Source organism: Chelonia mydas, chromosome 5, assembly GCF_015237465.2.
Source record: "Chelonia mydas isolate rCheMyd1 chromosome 5, rCheMyd1.pri.v2, whole genome shotgun sequence".
NCBI classification, from domain to species: Eukaryota; Metazoa; Chordata; order Testudines; family Cheloniidae; genus Chelonia; species Chelonia mydas.
The window spans coordinates 88,164,201-88,182,053 of NC_051245.2; the positions used below are offsets into that span (position 1 = coordinate 88,164,201).

The 17,853-nt window shown below is 40.8% G+C and overlaps 1 long non-coding RNA gene across 1 annotated transcript; it reads left to right on the plus strand.

Annotated features, from left to right (window-relative positions):
• Positions 1 to 11,628: 11,628 nt before the first annotated feature.
• LOC122465904 lies at positions 11,629 to 12,988 on the plus strand. The gene is made up of 2 exons (XR_006291042.1): positions 11,629 to 11,716; positions 12,185 to 12,988. It is a non-coding gene; the product is annotated as an uncharacterized LOC122465904 (long non-coding RNA).
• The last annotated feature ends 4,865 nt before the right edge of the window (positions 12,989 to 17,853 follow it).

Sequence of the window (17,853 nt, forward strand, 5' to 3'; positions counted from 1 at the left end):
TATTAAAGACTGAGGCAAAGTATTTGTTTAGATATTGGGCCATGCCTAGATTGTCCTTGAGCTCCACTCCATCCTCAGTGTTTAGCGGTCCCACTTCTTCTTTCTTTGTTTTCTTCTTATTTATATGACTATAGAACCTTTTACTATTGGTTTTAACTCCCTTTGCAAGGTCCAACTCTACTTGACTTTTAGCCTGTCTCACTTTATCCCTACATGTTCTGACCTCAGTAAGGTAGCTTTCCTTGCTGATCCCTCCCTTCTTCCACTCCCTGTATGCTTTCTGCTTTTTCTTAATCACCTCTCTGAGATGCTTGCTTATCCAGCTTGGTCTACAACTCCTGCCTATAAATTTTTTCCCCTTTCTTGGGATGCAGGCTTCCGATAGCTTCTGCAGCTTTGATTTAAAATAATCCCAGGCCTCCTCTACCTTTAGATCTATAAATTCTTCAGTCCAATCCACTTCCCTAACTAATTTCCTTAATTTTTGAAAGTCAGCCCTTTTGAAATCAAAAACCCTAGTTGCAGATTTATTTTTGTTAATCCTTCCGTTCAGTTTGAACTGAATTAGCTCATGATCACTTGAGCCAAGACTATCCCCTACAACCATTTCTTCTATGAGGTCCTCACTACTTACCAAAACCAAATCTAAAATGGCATCCCCTCTAGTCGGTTCAGCAACTACTTTTCAAACATAAGGGCTATAAACTTACTTTTTAAAAACAAAAGCTGAGATTCTCTCCTAATCACATGCCTCCAGGAGCTGGAAAGTTAAAAAAAAAAACACACAGAACATCAGGAGACTTGTGATAAAATTGTTAGAGCTGGCAACGCTGGCTTTGCTTAGCCAGACTGTATTCTTTCACAAGCCACCTGATGAAATGAGCTGAATAAAATAGTACAAGAATTTTAACAGCAGAAAGATGGAAACATGTTAAGGGGTAGAAGTGTTGTCTCTGAGTTAGCACTTGCTTGAAAAGACTAATGGGAAGTAATGAAGTGGTGAGGGGACGAGGGGGTGGAGATTATGGAATGGGTGAACCAACTCTTGTTAAATTTATGGCCAATTAATGTTTGCCATACTTCTGAATCAAATGTTTAGCAAGCATTTTTCTATATTAAGGGCAGTTCTTTGAACAATAGGGCCCTTTTTCTGCAATTCACAGCTGTCAGAGATCATTTCACTCCCTATATAATTTGAAAAAGTGATGCTTTTAATTGACAGCATAAACACTGTTGACGTAGGGTGCACTGAGCTTGGATTTAAATGTCGAGTATGGCATAGTTTGCATCTGTCTGAATTTTTAAGGAAATGTGACATAAATAATGTGAGACCTACATTTGAAGATGGAAAAAAGTAGTATTCTGAAATGTTATGGGAGTGCTTTGAGTCCATAAGAACCAGGAAACCAAGAGTTAAAGGTTAAAATCTTTCCTGAAGCCCCTTTCAAAATAGCCACTTCCCATGTGAAGTGCAGCATCTACCCAGAAATGGGCTGAGTTAAAGATGGACTGGCAGCCCTAACTCTGTATTTCCTGGCTTTTGTGAGTTTAATAGGACCCTTAATATTTTAACACAGTTTATATTTAATTTCTAATTGGTGGTTGTTGGTTTGTTTGTTTGTTTTTACAGCTTCTCATAAAACTATCACAGGCCTCTGTGTTATTCTTCCCACACTTACTAATCTTACTGTTCAGAGTCCCACTGAAACCAATGGTGTAAATGTCCTATTCATTCCACCAAGGCTCTGCAATGTACACATACAAAATGCAACTAGTAAAGAACATGAAACTGCTACCTAAACAGCTTAGCAACACTGTGCCTCCAAGTGTCCTTCATCCCAGGTGATGTTCATTTGAACTCAAAGTAAAATCCAGGGTTTATGAAACCTTGCAAATTGAAAAAGATACTCCCTGGGGGCCGGGAACAAATTGCATTTTGAACAGCTTTAATAATAGTTACAAAGCTACTGATGACTCATAAATAAAGGTCTATTCAAGGTGTATGATTGAGAGCTCAATTAAATACTTTAAAGTTTGGGTTTGGGGAGGGGTTTGTTTCTTTGTGTCTTTGTTTTTAGTTTTTTGGGGTTTTGTTTGTTTGGGAGTGTACTACAACTAAAGTCATGGAGCCAAATCCTCATCTGGAATCAATCAGCATCGCTCTGTTGAAGTCCATGGAACAATGCCCATTTACATCAGTTGAAGAGTTGATCCATTCATCCAACATCACTTATACTTACCTCCCTCCAACATTTTTGAGCCCCGCATTGTAATCTTGCAAATTCAAACAACTCATCCTCAGTTTCAAGGTTCACCTTCTCTTGTCTGGACATTTCTGAACTGAATTGTTTTGGAAAATGTCATTGCAGAAAAAAAAATTGGTATTTTGACTTTTCCTCTTGATTCAGGTTTTAAACATATGGTGGAATATCAGAATTTCCCCGGGGATGGAAACGCTGTTTTCCAACAAGCTCTAGTGTAGAGTCAGCATGTGGGAGGCAGGAGGGAGTATGGCCAGAATGGCTTGTGCCCCAGTGGTCCTGGGACAGCAGAACAGTTCCTGGGGACTGTTCATGTCAGCATATGTTAGAATACCCCTGAGGCTGCTCTAACTTGCACTGGATACTGAACTGGCTCCTGGTTCAGGGGAACAAGATCTTTCTAGGGATCAGGAAAGCACAAAGATGGCTTTAAACCATGTTATCTCCCCCACTCCCTTCTCGAAGCTTAGCTTAGCTGGAGATGAGGTGCTCCTGGCCCTGTGCCTTTTCTCACACTGTTCCCTGCACCTGAAATAACCTCCCTGATCCTGTATAACACATGACTAGGTGGGAATTCCCCACAATTCTTTGAAGTAACTAAAAGCATCTGACTTGGCTTCCAATTTAATCACATCACTCTCCTCTTTGAATCCTTCACCCTCCCTATATACTTAAACATCACATCTAAACTGCTGTTCACCTCTTTTAATGTTCTATATTAATCTGCCCCTCGCTGTCTTCCCTTGTCTAGCTTTGCATTGTCCTCTACCCCCTCTATTCTGCCCATGTTCCTTCCTTTGTCAGTCTCTTGAATAATCACCTCCATGCCTTCTTCTACATGGTCCTCTATGCATAGTTTCATAGGCACCGACCCTGTGGGTGCTCCGGGGCTGGAGCACCCCCAGGGGAAAAATTGGTGGGTGCTCTGCACCCACCGGCAGCTTCCCACCCCACCCCCCCACCCCAGCTCACCTCTGCTCTGCCTCCACCTCCTCCCCTGAGCACGCCACTTTCCCCCTTGTCCTCCTTGTCCCCCTAGCTCCCAGTGCTTGCCACCGCAAAATAGCTGTTTCGCGGCAGCAAACGCTGGGAGGGAGTGGGGAGGAGGGGGTATGCAGTGCGCTCCAGGAAGAAACGGAGCAGGGGCGGGGATTTGGGGAAGGAGTCCAATAGGGGCAGGGAGGGGGCGGAGTTGGGGCGGGGACTTTGGGAAAGGGGTTGGAATGGGGGCAAGGCAGGGGCGGGAGGGGGCGGGGCAGGGCTGGAGTCAGGACGGGGGTGAGCACCCACTGACGCCGGGAAAAGTTGGCTCCTATGCATGGTTTAACCTTTCTGGATTCATCCAGAAGAGCCCAACCCATGGTCCCGCTTAAAAACTCACTTCTGCTGTCATGCCTATAGTGGACCCTGTTGATTTGTATAGAATATCCCTTTTGTTGTTCCTCTTCCCTGATCTTTGTCTACCTGTCTGTGCATACTTGAACTCTGAGCTCCTTGGGGCAGAGATCATACCTTCTTGTATGTCTCGAAAATGGTGATCACATTATTTGTGCTATAATCACCATCATCATCATGCTGCTCTCCCACACATCCCTCCTTAAGACTCACTTCTTTCAGGCAACTTTACAGTGCTGTCTTAAATTAATCTTTTGATTTCTCACATTCTCAAAATTCTTTAATCCACAAATGCCACTTCAGCCTCTCTTAGGTCTACTTTTATGTTTATACAGCACCTAGCACAATAGGGTTCCAGTGCGGTTGGGGCATGGGTGCGACCATAATATAAATCTTAGACCCCATGACTGAAATGTGAATTAGCATATTTTAATACGAATATAAAAATGGGCCTGTTTCCTCTTTTGCATACACCAATTTCACACTGGCCTGTAACTCCACTGATTCCAACAGAGTTGCTTCGATTTCTACTGGCACATGAGGATAATCTGTATGTGTTTAAGCAAGCTTGAAAATATCCATTGTGTTCACCTTTGATTTTTGTTAAGGGAGGCTATAAGACAAGCTCAGTAATTGTCAGGCATTTTTCACTTAAAGGCACATTCCTGACATTTGGCCATCAGGCCTTTTTGCGGGGAAATGTCAGGAATGTGTCTGTGAGTAATAAATGCCTCACAATTACTAAGTTTATCTCTGAGCCTTTTTATTTGAAGGTGTGCACCTGATACTCTGATACGTATATACACACATGTTAACTTCCTATTACTGTTGCATATGTCAAATATGACACATTCACATACAAATAAAAATAATTTTAAACATAGAGGGCAGGGAAGTGAGGTGCATTTATAGTTGTATACACATCCCCAACGACTCTCTGATGAGGCCAGATTAGGGCCTTTTATCAATTACAATTGATAAAGAGCTGATCATTTAAAAGAAGTACATGGGACCCTGGAAGCTTTGTCTACCTGAAGGTACTTTCGTATATTATCATCTTTACATATAGCCTACTAACCAGGGTTCATATTGGGTCCAAGGTGCTAAGCAGCTCCTGAGAGATGCTCAGCACTCTCAGCTCCATTCTCAGGAGGCATTCAGTATCTCACAGAATCAAGCCATAAGGATCAAAGCTTGGTCCCAATAGAGTCAAGTGGAGTGTTGCCACTAAAGTTAATAGGATCAGGATTTGGTCTTAAACAAAAGAATTAGTGGTACTGATTATTTTAAGGAAAAATGGACCAAATTCAGACCTGGCATAATAGGTACCATTCCATCAAAACCACCTCAGTTGCACCTGCTTACTCCAGGCACTAGAGGAGACAAAGCAATAACATTGCTTTTGCAAGCTTATCAAACATGGGAAGGCAACTTCACTGAACCAAGCTGTCTATTGCAAATCTATTCCAGTGCCATGATTTCTATTCTTGTCCCACGAAGCAATATTTTCTTCCGTTCAATACCCCTGGATTTCTATTTTATTTTATTGTAGATTTTATCGATTCTTCTCTCAATTAAACTGGTGTAAATCCAGAGTACAATCTCTAATGAAGTCAATAGATTTAGTCCAGATTTAGAAGGGTGTGACTCGGAGCAGAACTAGGGTTTAGGAGGCAATTGGCATTTATATGGTCCTATTGTTTTAGACTTTCTAATGTCAGTGATGACAAAGGCTGCTTACTTGAATGGTTGCACAGCTGGGGTAAACCAGCCATTAGCTGGCTATGGGCATGTCTTAAAAGTGATTAGTTGTTCAGAGGAGTGGTTTCAAAATAAATAACTGTCAAGTGTGTGCAAAAGAGGAATGTGACAGAAAAATGCGGTGTTAGTACGTATTTCAGTATAGCGTGTGTAGAAGAGTTTCTGTGGAAAGAGTTAGAAAAAGCCTTACAACACAACCCCATTGGAGACAAGGTTCTTAATTTTTGCAACCCCATGCCCTCATCCATAATATTTCTCTTCAATAATACCTGCACATAACATTTATCCATCTACACAACTCAAGCTTTTGATTAGAAATATCAGTGGACCCTCCAGCCAAAAAGCTCCTGGCTGCTGGAGCACTGGCAGAAAAATGTTTACATTCACTTAATGCTGAAATCCTAGCTGAGGATAAATCTCAGGATGACAACACAATGGAAAGGATCTGTTGACAATATTAAACTCCCTAACTCGCCACACTCTTTCATTCGACAGCTCTCATTCTTACACCCACAATATCAAACAGGTGGGATCATGCTGCAGAGGAATTTTTCTTTGATGAGGCTAAATAAACCTCTCTTACAACAATCAAGGCTTCCTAAACAAAGGATTAAGAACAAGTGGAAAGGAAATGAAGTCTTGTGCTGCCACTCATCATTCATGCCAGTGGAAAACAAGAGAATTGGTTTATTTAAACTAAGGCTCTGGTGCATGTAATTTTCTTAAATCTGATTGAGATAATTTTGGCTTTTGTAATTACAGCAGTTTCAGAAAGTCCCACCCAGTACCTGTTTACCTATGAGTTTTCTTCTCTATCTCCTCTTTTTACACACAGTATAATGTGATGTCCTTTACTTGCCAGAAGAACAGAGGCAAAGACAGTGCTTTCTGTCCCTGAATAAGAAGTGGCAAGACTAGTAACAGTATTTCATTGTCTTTGCATGGCAGTGTCACGTTCAGAATAGGGCTGTGAACTTGCAGAGTGTTTGCTCCAAAGGTGAGTGGAGACAGGCTGCTGTAGTCAGAATTGCTGAACTAGAGCTGGCTGCAGTTATACACAGACACTCGGAGTTACAAGGTTAAGAGGTTTCAGAGCAGCAGCCGCGTTAGTCTGTATCCGCAAAAAGAACAGGAGGACTTGTGGCACCTTAGAGACGAACAAATTTATTTGGGCATAAGCTTTCGTGAGCTACAGCATGTAGTGGAAAATACAGTGGGGAGACTTTGTATACACAAAGAAGATGAAACAATGGGTTAAGGTTAAGAGGTGACAAAACTCCCTACTGGTCAGGATTGCATTCAATTCACTCTAGTTGTATTCTTTATTTCATATTGAATCTTTTAATGTTTGATGCTACTTCCCAAAAATTCAGAGGTCAGTAAGGACAAATATAAGTAACATCAGTTTCAGGGTGAGTCAGATGTTCCCTCTGTTAGAACACTCTAATGATAACAGTATGTTTCTTTCTCATCACAAGGCAGACAATTCCAGTTCTAGCAAGCTCCTCAGTAGCAGCCTGACCTCTTACAGTGTATTCGGATGAACCTCTCTATTAAGACCCAGGCATCAGACTTTTGAGGGCATGAGAATGCTTCACAAAACTGAAGAGAATTCTTGAGATAAAGTATCTTCCTCTGATTCAGATAAGAAAACCAGAGCGCCATCACTTTGATGTTGTCAGATTTGGCTCTGTTTCTTTTACTGCTTCTGAAGACAATCCAACGTCCTCGGGACTGCATCGGACAGAGGTTTGGAACTAAGGTTTGGAAACCAAACTTTTATTTTATTTGGACACGACACTTTATGCAGCACTATGGGGAAGAAGAAGCCAAGATAACTTTACCATAGAAATGTAAACAAAGGGGATCCAGAATCGCTGATCTGAGTGGGTTCCAGTCCTCATGAACCAGATTCAAACCTCATTTAACCTTTTTTCATAAAATCCCATCCACATACTGTGCAAGTCATTTGTGTTACTCCTGCTGCATACTCATATAATCAGTTAAAAATTACTTTGTGTGCTATTCTTTCTTTCTAGAACTAAATAATTGTAACAAACCCCCCAAATCATACAAATTCTCCAAGTTTTGTCAGAAATTCAAACTTTGTCCCCGGTTTGTTGGAAGATTTCCTAACATTTGCACACCGTTTGGAGTCTGCTCGTAAGTAAACTTGGACTGATTTATGGTTATGTGTCATAATCAGCTGAAATGTAGCATTTTCATCGGCATTTCAATTCAGAGAATTGTGAATCCATGAAAAGCAAAAGCATAAAAAAGATTCAAACAAATCCCTATGTTTTGAATATCTTTACATATTTCCTCGTGAAGAATTTCAAAGTAATCAATCTGTTAAAGTAATATACTTTTGGTGGGGGGAGTTACAATTTGTATTTGTGGGGTGGGGCCCTCAGTTGATGTAAATTGGTGTAGCTACATTGACTTTAGTGGCATTGTGCTGATTTACACAAGCTGAGGAACTAGCCAACAATTTATAATATTTGGTTCCATATCAGGTCTCAAGTCACAAAGTTTTGATCTGTTTCAATATCAGAATTTTCTCGAAGTTTAAGAGTGCTCAAACTTGGGGTTTTGGCTCATCCCATTATAGAAATATGGCCAGCAACATTCAAATACAAATCCAGATCCAAATGTCCCCAAAGTGCAGGAACATTCAGATCTAGAGTTTAAGTTTGGGTCCATCTCTAGAGACTAGCGGTTCTTTCTGCCTCTATTATAAATTACGCACAGAAATCCCATGTAAAAACAATCTTGTTACAGTGAAAATTCAGAGGCAGTCCCCATGGGGCTGGTTTTCTCTCCCTTAAGCTGGTTTTACACTGATGTAGCTCTGTTAACTTAAATGGAGTTAATTCTGAATTACATCAGCGTAAGTGAGAGGAGAATCATATTGACTAATTGTCATGTCACCAGAAAGGCTCATTCACTTTGGGATGTATTTTTCCAAGTGACATTTTAAAGTTTGGTGGGAGGAGTGGGGAGTACTTTTCTCTTTTTAAATCCTTCCCAAAAGCTCAAAACATCTGAAAAGAATGAAGAGCGAAAGTTTGTGTGACTGGTGATCCTTCTTTAGATAACTTATCTCCAAGACAGTGGGAGTTTTTGATGTCTTACACCCTGTCAGTAGGAATTGGCTCCCAGGTACAAGAGATTAGTAGAGCTTTTAATGACAAAGAAGCATAAACCAAAAAGAATTTAAAGAAAACAAATCTTTATCCAGCTCAGATTGATGTTAATTTTCTCAGTTCTTTATTTTTTATTGTAAACAAACATTTTTAAAGCATAAATTAAGTACATTGTTAAATTGATGTAATCTGTTATAGAGTTAATCACTTTCTCAATATTTGCTAGCTTACAATTATCTTCTCAAAGTGATTAAATAACACGTGGCTTCTTGACAACAAAAAGAAGATGTCACGGAGACAAACTTATTCTCTCTGTCACCCTCCCTTCTGCAAGATAAATCATGAGAAATAAAGTAATAAAGTAGGTTTGTAATCAGCCCTCCATCGTAACAAAAGTTGTTCATAAAATCATTCTGGGCTATAATTTTAAATCATTGCACCAGTTAATGAGGCCATTGTTCCTAGCACACATTGGGTTAGATTCACAAAGAAACATAGGCATGGGCATGTTCATAGTCACCCATCTAACTTTTAGGCAACCAGAACATCCCTGGGATTCACAAAGCCTGAGTTCAGTGCCGAGGCTGCTATATAATAAATGGGGAGAGATAAGCACCTGAGAATGGGATTCACAAAACTAAGCACACTACGCGGCCTCTCCTAAATTAGCCAATGGAAGGTGCCAAGACCTGGAATGTGTGTTAAACAACACCACTCTCTCAGAGGTAGGTACATAAATTCAGGCTGCTTTCCTCTGCTTGGGATTCTCAGCTGCAAACCTTTTCTGGGTGTTAGGTACCAATGCCATTTAGTGAGTGGAACAGCCAGGCAGCTAGGGCACCCACCTGAGAGGTAGCAGATCCCTGTTCAAGTCCCTTCTCCCTCTCAAGTGGAAGGAGGACTTTAACTGAGAGTCTCCCATATCCCCAGTGAATACCCTAACCACCGGACTAAGAGTTATAAGGGAGTCCTGCTGCCATTTTGTGTAAAGTCATCTATATGGGCTCAATCCGGTAGGCGAGCGCTGAGCACACTTACCAGAGTGGGCCCCACGCGTGAGATAGGTGGATGAATGCCTATTGTTCCCCAGTTCATGAATCTGTCTTAGGCACCCAGACACATAGCATGGGGCTGCAGTGCACATGCTCAGTTTTAGAAACATAGGTGCCTAGGAATTTCTACTGCAAAAATTTAAGTATTGAGTGTGTTTAAATGCCTACCAGGGTTCAGGGGGAGCTGAGTGTGAGTTTTCAGAATCCCTGCGGGGCCTGATTCTGGAGTTTAAGGGCAGATAGGCACATAACTCCTTTTTGTGAATCTAGCTCATGGCGTTTCTGCCCAGAACACACTTTTACAGAAAGGTATACATTCGGTGCACGTGGTTAATTGAGCATAATATTTTACACCAGAAAGTACATCTGAAAGTGAAGCAGCTCAGACCAGCTGGTTTACACTGCCTCATTAAACCAGCTGTTTGACAGAGAGCAGCTAGCCTGATGCAAACATTCAGAATGGCAGGTTGTGGCTGTTCTGAATAGCAGTAGAGCTGAATGAAAAGCTTGATTTTTTTTCTCCAGAAACATTAACTCAAATTATAAAGCTGAATTCACTTCTGCTGTGCTTGAACTCCTTTTTTGTTTTCTTTTCTCAAACATTCTGGCGAATAGAAAAGGAGTACTCCTTTTCTTTTTGCGGATACAGACTAACACGGCAGCTACTCTGAATTCTGGTAAATGATTCTAGCAGGAATGTTCATGGGAACAGCAAATTTTATGTGAATATTAGGGAATATTCACAGATGCCACATTTTTAACTCACAAACACGAGCATTTGTATTGGACACTTGATTTTAAGTGTTATGTTCATCCAGTCAGGAAACAAGAACATGCCATGGGATCAGTATCCAATAAAAACTAATCGTCACAGCTCAGATTTTGATTATTGAATACTCACAACCAGCAGCTCATAAAGCATCTACAGGCCAAGAATTATTCATTCAAATTATTGGGAAAATAATTTTGAATAACAAATAAATTCTGCAAAGAATCACAATCTGCATACAATCTGCAACATAAAAAGGTTTTATTAATTCAATATATTATCTGCTAAGTGTTCACTCAGTTCTGCATGATGTAAATGTGCTTCAGGCTCACGCTTTTGTCAGCCTTGAGCTCAATGAAAAGGACCACAGAGCTTCAAGCTACACACAGCCTGCCTATATCTGTACAACAGCATTTACAACCTAGGCCATGCATTAACTTTGATTTGTCAAAGGAGGAAATCTTTCCAAGACACAGATCTGACACCCCGGCTATATGAAACCTGTACAAAGAGTTATGAGAAAATCTGAGAGCTCAAACACACAGGAGCCACAATAGACACCATAGGCCTCAGAGCCAGAGAGACCAGTTAGGCCTTGACCCAACCAGTTTTTGAACCAACACAACCTAGCTCAGGGCAGGCAATCTGGCAGTGCCAGGGCCAGGAAGCAGGGGGTGAGGCATCACACCACAGCGGGAGAATCTCACCTGAAAGCTGTGATAAAAGCCAGAGAGTGCTGTTAAGAGCTGAGCCATCCTCACACGACAGGAGACACTCTAGGGTGAAAGCAGGGTAGGCTTGCTTTTCAAACCACCACCACCCCGGGCCTCATACCACCCCGAGGGGCAAGACCCTGATGACGTTATTTAATTGTATAACATTAAGCATATATATCCTGTTTTCCTGACTACTTATTCACTTGTGTATCTTCCAGTAATTATCCCCTGGAAACAAAAAGATACAAGACAAAAACAAAAAAATACAAAATTACAAAAAATAAAGACATCGCTTATGATTCCTGTTTCAAATCCAGAATCACTGAGAAGAAAATTATAATGCTGGCCACCAAGCCTCCAGATCCATCACTGAAAGAATTTCTGACTTCTTGGAAAAGAGCTCCAGGTACCTAGAGGACATAGTTCTGGGATGTTACATTTTATACAATGTAGCCATGATGTGTGAATGAACTCCATGTGACTCATTAAAAACTCATATGTAGGCCCAGAATCAGACTGAGTATGAACCAGAAAGACACTTGTGAATGAACCCAAACACTTCAGCCCAACATACCAGAAAACACCAGACAAAAACAGGTTCAACATAGTTTCTGAGGTGAGTATTATCAAGATGCGTCCTTGCCAATCTATCCCGAATTCATGCTCAAGGGGAATGATGTGATGTAGTGGACAAAAAGAAAGAAATGAAGGAGACACTTATCTCAAGAAATCACTGTATTTGTAAGTAAATTAATGAATGCCTGGCACAAGGTAAAATACCACAGGCTGCTAAGTATAATTAAGTTTGCCTCAATTTTAAAGTCAAAGACCACAGGCAACCACTCTGTAAATACCACAAGCTCACATTGGTAGCAATGCAAACACAATTTAAACTGTTAAACTAATCCAGTTGGCCATATTCACAAAGGACAACAAGGATTTTTTTTTATTTCCAGACCCTCTTAGTGTTATTATTTTAAGAATTTAAGAATTAAAGAATTATAAATTAAACTGACAAGTACATATTTTAAAAAATCACTCTTTATGTGATATTTATTTTTTTTTGTCCTCATTTCCTTCCCAGCATGCAGGCATGGGCAATGAGATCCCTTCAGTTGTGGTTCTCTGCAGCCAGCCACTGTGACGTGCGGCACAGTATCCTGTGGTGGCTCTAAAGAATCAGCCTCCATCCTGTGGTAAATAGACAGTAGGGACTTACCAGTCTATGCTGAAGTTCTGGTCACCTCAACTTGGGGAGATGTGTCTGTGACAGATATGACAATTTTCTGAAATATCCTGGACAAACCTTGCTGAATGAAGTTAAACCTTATTTAATTAAGTTTAAGTATCTTAGGAGTTTGTTGTATGAAAAATGCAAAGATTTACGTATTACTGTGGGATTGTATGTCTCTAGGGAGGAGACCTGACTGATGAAAACCCTGGGAAGTGTTCTAAGCTTCAAAGGACTATTTGAAGTAATGTGAACATTTAAAAGTTAAGTGGGTTTCCAGGAAATATCTAGGGGGAAGTGTATGCAAATGTAATTCCTCCAGTTATGCAAAAACTCAGGCTTTTGAAGCTTTATCCTGAGGAAGGGACATTTTGTCTGCTGATCACCTGTTACTTGAGGATAGATCAAAGTCCCAAACCGTATAAAGAAGTGACTCTCAGATTCATGGATACGCTTGTTCCAGGCAAAGGTGGTTATAAACTTGTACACCTCAGAAAAACCCATGGGTGGGAGGGGGGTTTGAAGGACAGTTCACCTTCTAGGGCCCTTGTTGGAGCTGGGGTGATCTCTAGTAAACTTATCGGCATGTATGTAGGTTCTGTTACTGTTTCGATATGTTTTCTCTGTAATGCTTTCATTTTAAGAATAAAAGTGCTTGCTTAGAAAGAGCTGTGTGGTAACTTAACTGTGATCAATTACACTGTTTATAGCTTCTGAGGAAGGAAAGCAAAGCAGGTTGGCTTAGGCAGTCCGCCTTACTGGGGAATTTAGAGTGTAAGCATGGAACTGCAGCCTGGAAATACCCCAGTCAGGAGGAAGAGAGACACGTGTCTCCATCCAAGAGAGCTGTGGAGTCAGAAACCTTGCTGGACCACGGCACAGGAATACAGACCCAGTTGAACTGTGACTGGGTCTTGGAGAGACAAATGCCTGAGAGAAGGCACCATGGAAATCCTAGAAGCAACAGATGCAGACAATGAAACCATCCTCTCCAGCCTCACAGCAGCTCCAGAAACAGACCCACAGTATTCTTCTGACTTGCAGCTTGATGAAGGTGTTGCTTCTGGTACCACAGGCTTCTGTTTCCCTGTTAAAGGGCTTTGAAGCTGTCCCTGTAAGGGAATGGAGCCATGACCTGAGGACAAATCCAAAGGCCTGGCCCGTAGGGCCTCCATCATGAGGAAGACTACTATCTGAGTGTCCTGTCAGGCCTGAATTGTAAAGGCCCAGCATGCTGAACTGTGATCTGAGGAATGGCCATTCCCAAGACACATTAGGCAGAAAATATGTGCATCCAATTCTGAAAAGCTGCAGAGGACACAAAACTTACTGCTTGAATCTACTCTTCTGTCTCCTGGCATAAAGGCTCAGAACCAAATTACATAAAATTATCTATCTATCTATCTAAAACACCTAAACTAAAACCAGTTAACATGAGAGTTGGGTTAAAATCAAGACATGCTCTTCTGGAATGGAGTGGAGTATATACACACAGCTAACCATAGAAAGGAAGGAACTGAGGCAGCTGTGGATTGCATAGCCTCCTATAACCTCAACTGCAAATATTCACTGCCACCAAGTGGTACTTGCAGCCTTATTGGGTACTGCTAGGTTGTCAGAGTTCAGCCATGCTAGGAGCCCCATCCTGCACGTGGGACTATATAGAGGCTGCCTCGAACCAAAAACACACGTTTTGCTAGGGGTGTTCTTTTAGTTATAGACATCCATGACCATTTTTTATTGACAATGAGACTCACAATCATCATGGCAGGGTGGAGGTTAGTTACGGGAGCAAGAAATATTGGTGGTATACAACAATTGGATGCCGAGTTTCCTGAACACCCAAGGATAATACCACAGTTCATTCTAGAAACATCTTAGCAACTGTTGACTGGTAGAAAGTAAACAGACTTAAGTGTCAGCACGCCACCCCCCTGCATGCCATTCCAACATGAGCATTGTTCCTAAACATACTTCCTGTGAGTAGAGAAGTAAAACAATCTAATTTCAAAAAATTAAGAACAGATATGTACAAGCATATTTTTTAAAAGCTATTGTTTTATTATAGATATCCTGAATGAATAAAATCACCATATAATTTGCTACAGCTTAGATGTTTAGTAACTCCTTTGTCATCTGGATATACCAAATACACCCATTTGCTCTCCTTCAGTTTCTCACTACACACCATATGAACACAGAAACGTAACAAATCTTTACAATTGGTGAGGTTTCTGGGACTCATTAAAATGACCATATGCTTTCATGGTTCTAGTTACTGTCAATGGAATGAAGTGCTTTGCCATATTATGAAAAACAGCTCAGTGTACATATAACTTCTTACTGTATAACAAACACCCCCCCCCAAAAAAATCTTTATTTAATATTTGCTGTTAACAGTGCAATATGGTTCTCTGTTCTGTTCAGTGATAAGAAACCATCTACAGAGTTTCAGGTCAACTGGAACTAATATTCTTGATTAACAGCTAATTTTTAAAGGCATAGTATTTTAATGAGACAAGGTGGGTGAGGTAATATCTTAATATTTTAATGGTTACCTAAAACCCACTACGCATGATCCTCTGTCATATCAGCTACTAGGCCTGTGGATGGATCTAAATCTGATGGTATTATTCCTGATTGGACAACAACGACACTGTTAAACAGGAAGAGGCTTTGGATGAGTGTGAATATTTAAGAAAACTTCTTTTTGCGCCAGTGTTTGCAAGGATTTCAATTTCTGCAATTAGTCTTCTGACTAAAAACTCACTCATAAAGATATTCACAGACACCTAAAAGAGTTACAAATGTCAGTAAAGCCACTTTGCAGTTTTTACTTGAATTAATTTTTTTTTTCTGTATTTGCCCATTGGGGATGATGGCACAAGAGGCACTGAGAATGAGGCACTGTGTCTTTTACCTATTTGACTATCAGGCAGCCACAGAGTCTGCATGAGGCCTTGTGACTCAAAAAGGGAGCTCCCAGCTGACAACTCAGAAATGCAGCTACATGGCATGGAGGCAGAAGTACATCAGGGGAAAGATGGGGGAGGAAAAACAGGAACAGAAAATTCTCACCTTCCCCAAGAAGCTGTAGGTACTATAATTTCATCTTCTTCTGTCCCATTCCTAAGACCATTCAGAGCTTACTGCTACCCATGACCTCATTCCCACAAGACAGCTCCACACAGTCCAACCACATCAGGTGAATTTCCCTACTGCTCTGCCCATACATGGAGTGGGTTAAGTGTCTCCAAAAACTGAGCTAGTACCTCAGCTGGTGTAAATTGGTGTAGCTCCACTGACATCAGTGGGGCTAATTTAATTTACACCAGCTGAAGATCTGATCCATTATGAAACAAATTTTCATAGCTGCACACACACTTAATTTGTGCTTGCAGTTCCCATGATTGTGTGCATAATCATGATAATTGTATATGGAAATGACCAGTTAGAACCTAAAGGACTGTATGTATACCAAGATTTTGCACAGCCATGGTAATTGTGTGTGCAAATTTATACAAATGCAGTGTTGTGCACACAACTGTGAAAATTTGACCCTCTTGTTATTGTAGTGGATTCTTGTAATATTCAGCAAGCATAGGGAGCAGGCTGTTTGAATGGAATGTTGGAATTCCTTTTGAGATACTCCCATCATTAGTAATAGATAATCGCTAATAAATGTTTCAGGTGGTATATTTGTCTCAGACATGTTCTGGATATCTCCACACAAAGATACTGCAGTTATGTCAGTAATATAAATGTTATATTGGGGAAAGAAGAGAGAAAGGACTCGTCACTTTACCATGATGTCATCTCAGGACTACAGAAGCTAGGAATGGGAAAAAACTATTAGATCATTGAGTCTTTGCCCCTTGAAAGTGAGAAGATAGTTCCTTAAAAAGGACATGTCAAATATTAAGTTGTTGTTACCCTTAATCTTAGCCTAGGGGCCAAGATTCCATCTGGCAGCTGTCACTCTGGGAATCTGTAAAGACTGTCAGTTCTGTGACACAACAATCCTGGAAAATTCTCAAAGAGATACAGAGCATATGATAAGGAGTAGATTTCCCAGTTATAACCCACAGTGCTGGGATGGGTAATGCAAGCCTGTTTTTGACTAATGCTTTTCAGGGATTGGCTCATGTTGGGTATGAAATGGATCAATGACATTACAGGTTTTAATGCAGCAGCTAAGCTTTTCACCAGCATTTGCATATACAGTACTGGAACTTTAATATTTTTATTTTGATGTGTATGCTATCAAGCCCTCACCTTCACTATGTTTTCAGTTACAGAGGGCAAGATGAAATTCCTCAACATTCGACAGGCAGCGCACTAACTCTTTAATGATTGCTCTGTCCTGTACAAGCTTTTCACTCTACTATACAAGAGGTACTTATGCTGAGCCAGAAACCCATTTCCCTCTTCTCCCCCTTTTCTCCCTCTCACTAGATTGAACAATTCAAGGAAAGAAAGGAAGAAAGAAAGCTGGAAGCCCTATGAACAAATAAAACCTGCATTCAAGGCTGCAATCATTGATGGTGGAAAGCACTAGACACCAATATCTTTCTTTACCTGTCAGGCAAATAAGTTGAAAGTGGAGTGTAGAAACAACTATACTTCCTGAAAAGGAAGATTATGTGAAGTGCTTGTTATACTAACAAGAGCAACAAAGGGTTAAGCAATTTGCATTACTGTACTTATGTGCATGCCTAGTGTGACTGCAGGCCGCCCCTGAGCTGCACTTGGGTGGTCTACTACAAATTCTTATGTGGCAATCTATTAGTGGTATCTAGCAGTGATTTATGCAGCTGTCAAGCTGCCTTCATCAGTACAAGTGAATTGTGGGCACCATCAGCTAACGCAGACTCCTTCATAGCATTTAAAGTAAACGAGGGCCAAAGTAAAAGAAAAACAGCCCAAGGTACCACCCACTCATCTTCTCAGTTCTTTAATGACAAGTTCCCTCTATAGAAAAAACATACAGCTGCTCATATGAGACCACACTTACAGAGACCCTACTGTCTAATCGCAGACAGCCTGTGAAAGTTAGCTTTCAGGGCCTCAGTTGGAGCAAGTAGAACAGGAAGGACTGGCAGAGTTCCACCAAAAACTAAAGTAGTATTGATGGCAAATAAAAATTGACACAGGACCAAATCAGTTGTCTTTCATAATAAATACTGATGCATTATTTTGTCACAGAATATTATAAACCATCTGATGACAATTTAATATACCCCTGCACAGTGCGGCTGTTTCTTTTCTTTTCAATATACAGCCTTACTGTACTGGTGCATATGGCATGTCTTGGTCTAAGCCACAAAGTCAATGGCAGTAATCTATGGTTTGCTATTTTGTTCACACAAACATACCAGCATGTTAAAAAATATGGGAACAGCACAGCAGTCCTGGGACAATGTATGATTAAAATGTTGATCCCCGTAATAACTCTTGACCAGCTGACATAGAGGGGGACTGAGAGATACTCCTTGCCCTGAATTATTTTGAGGCACAGGTGG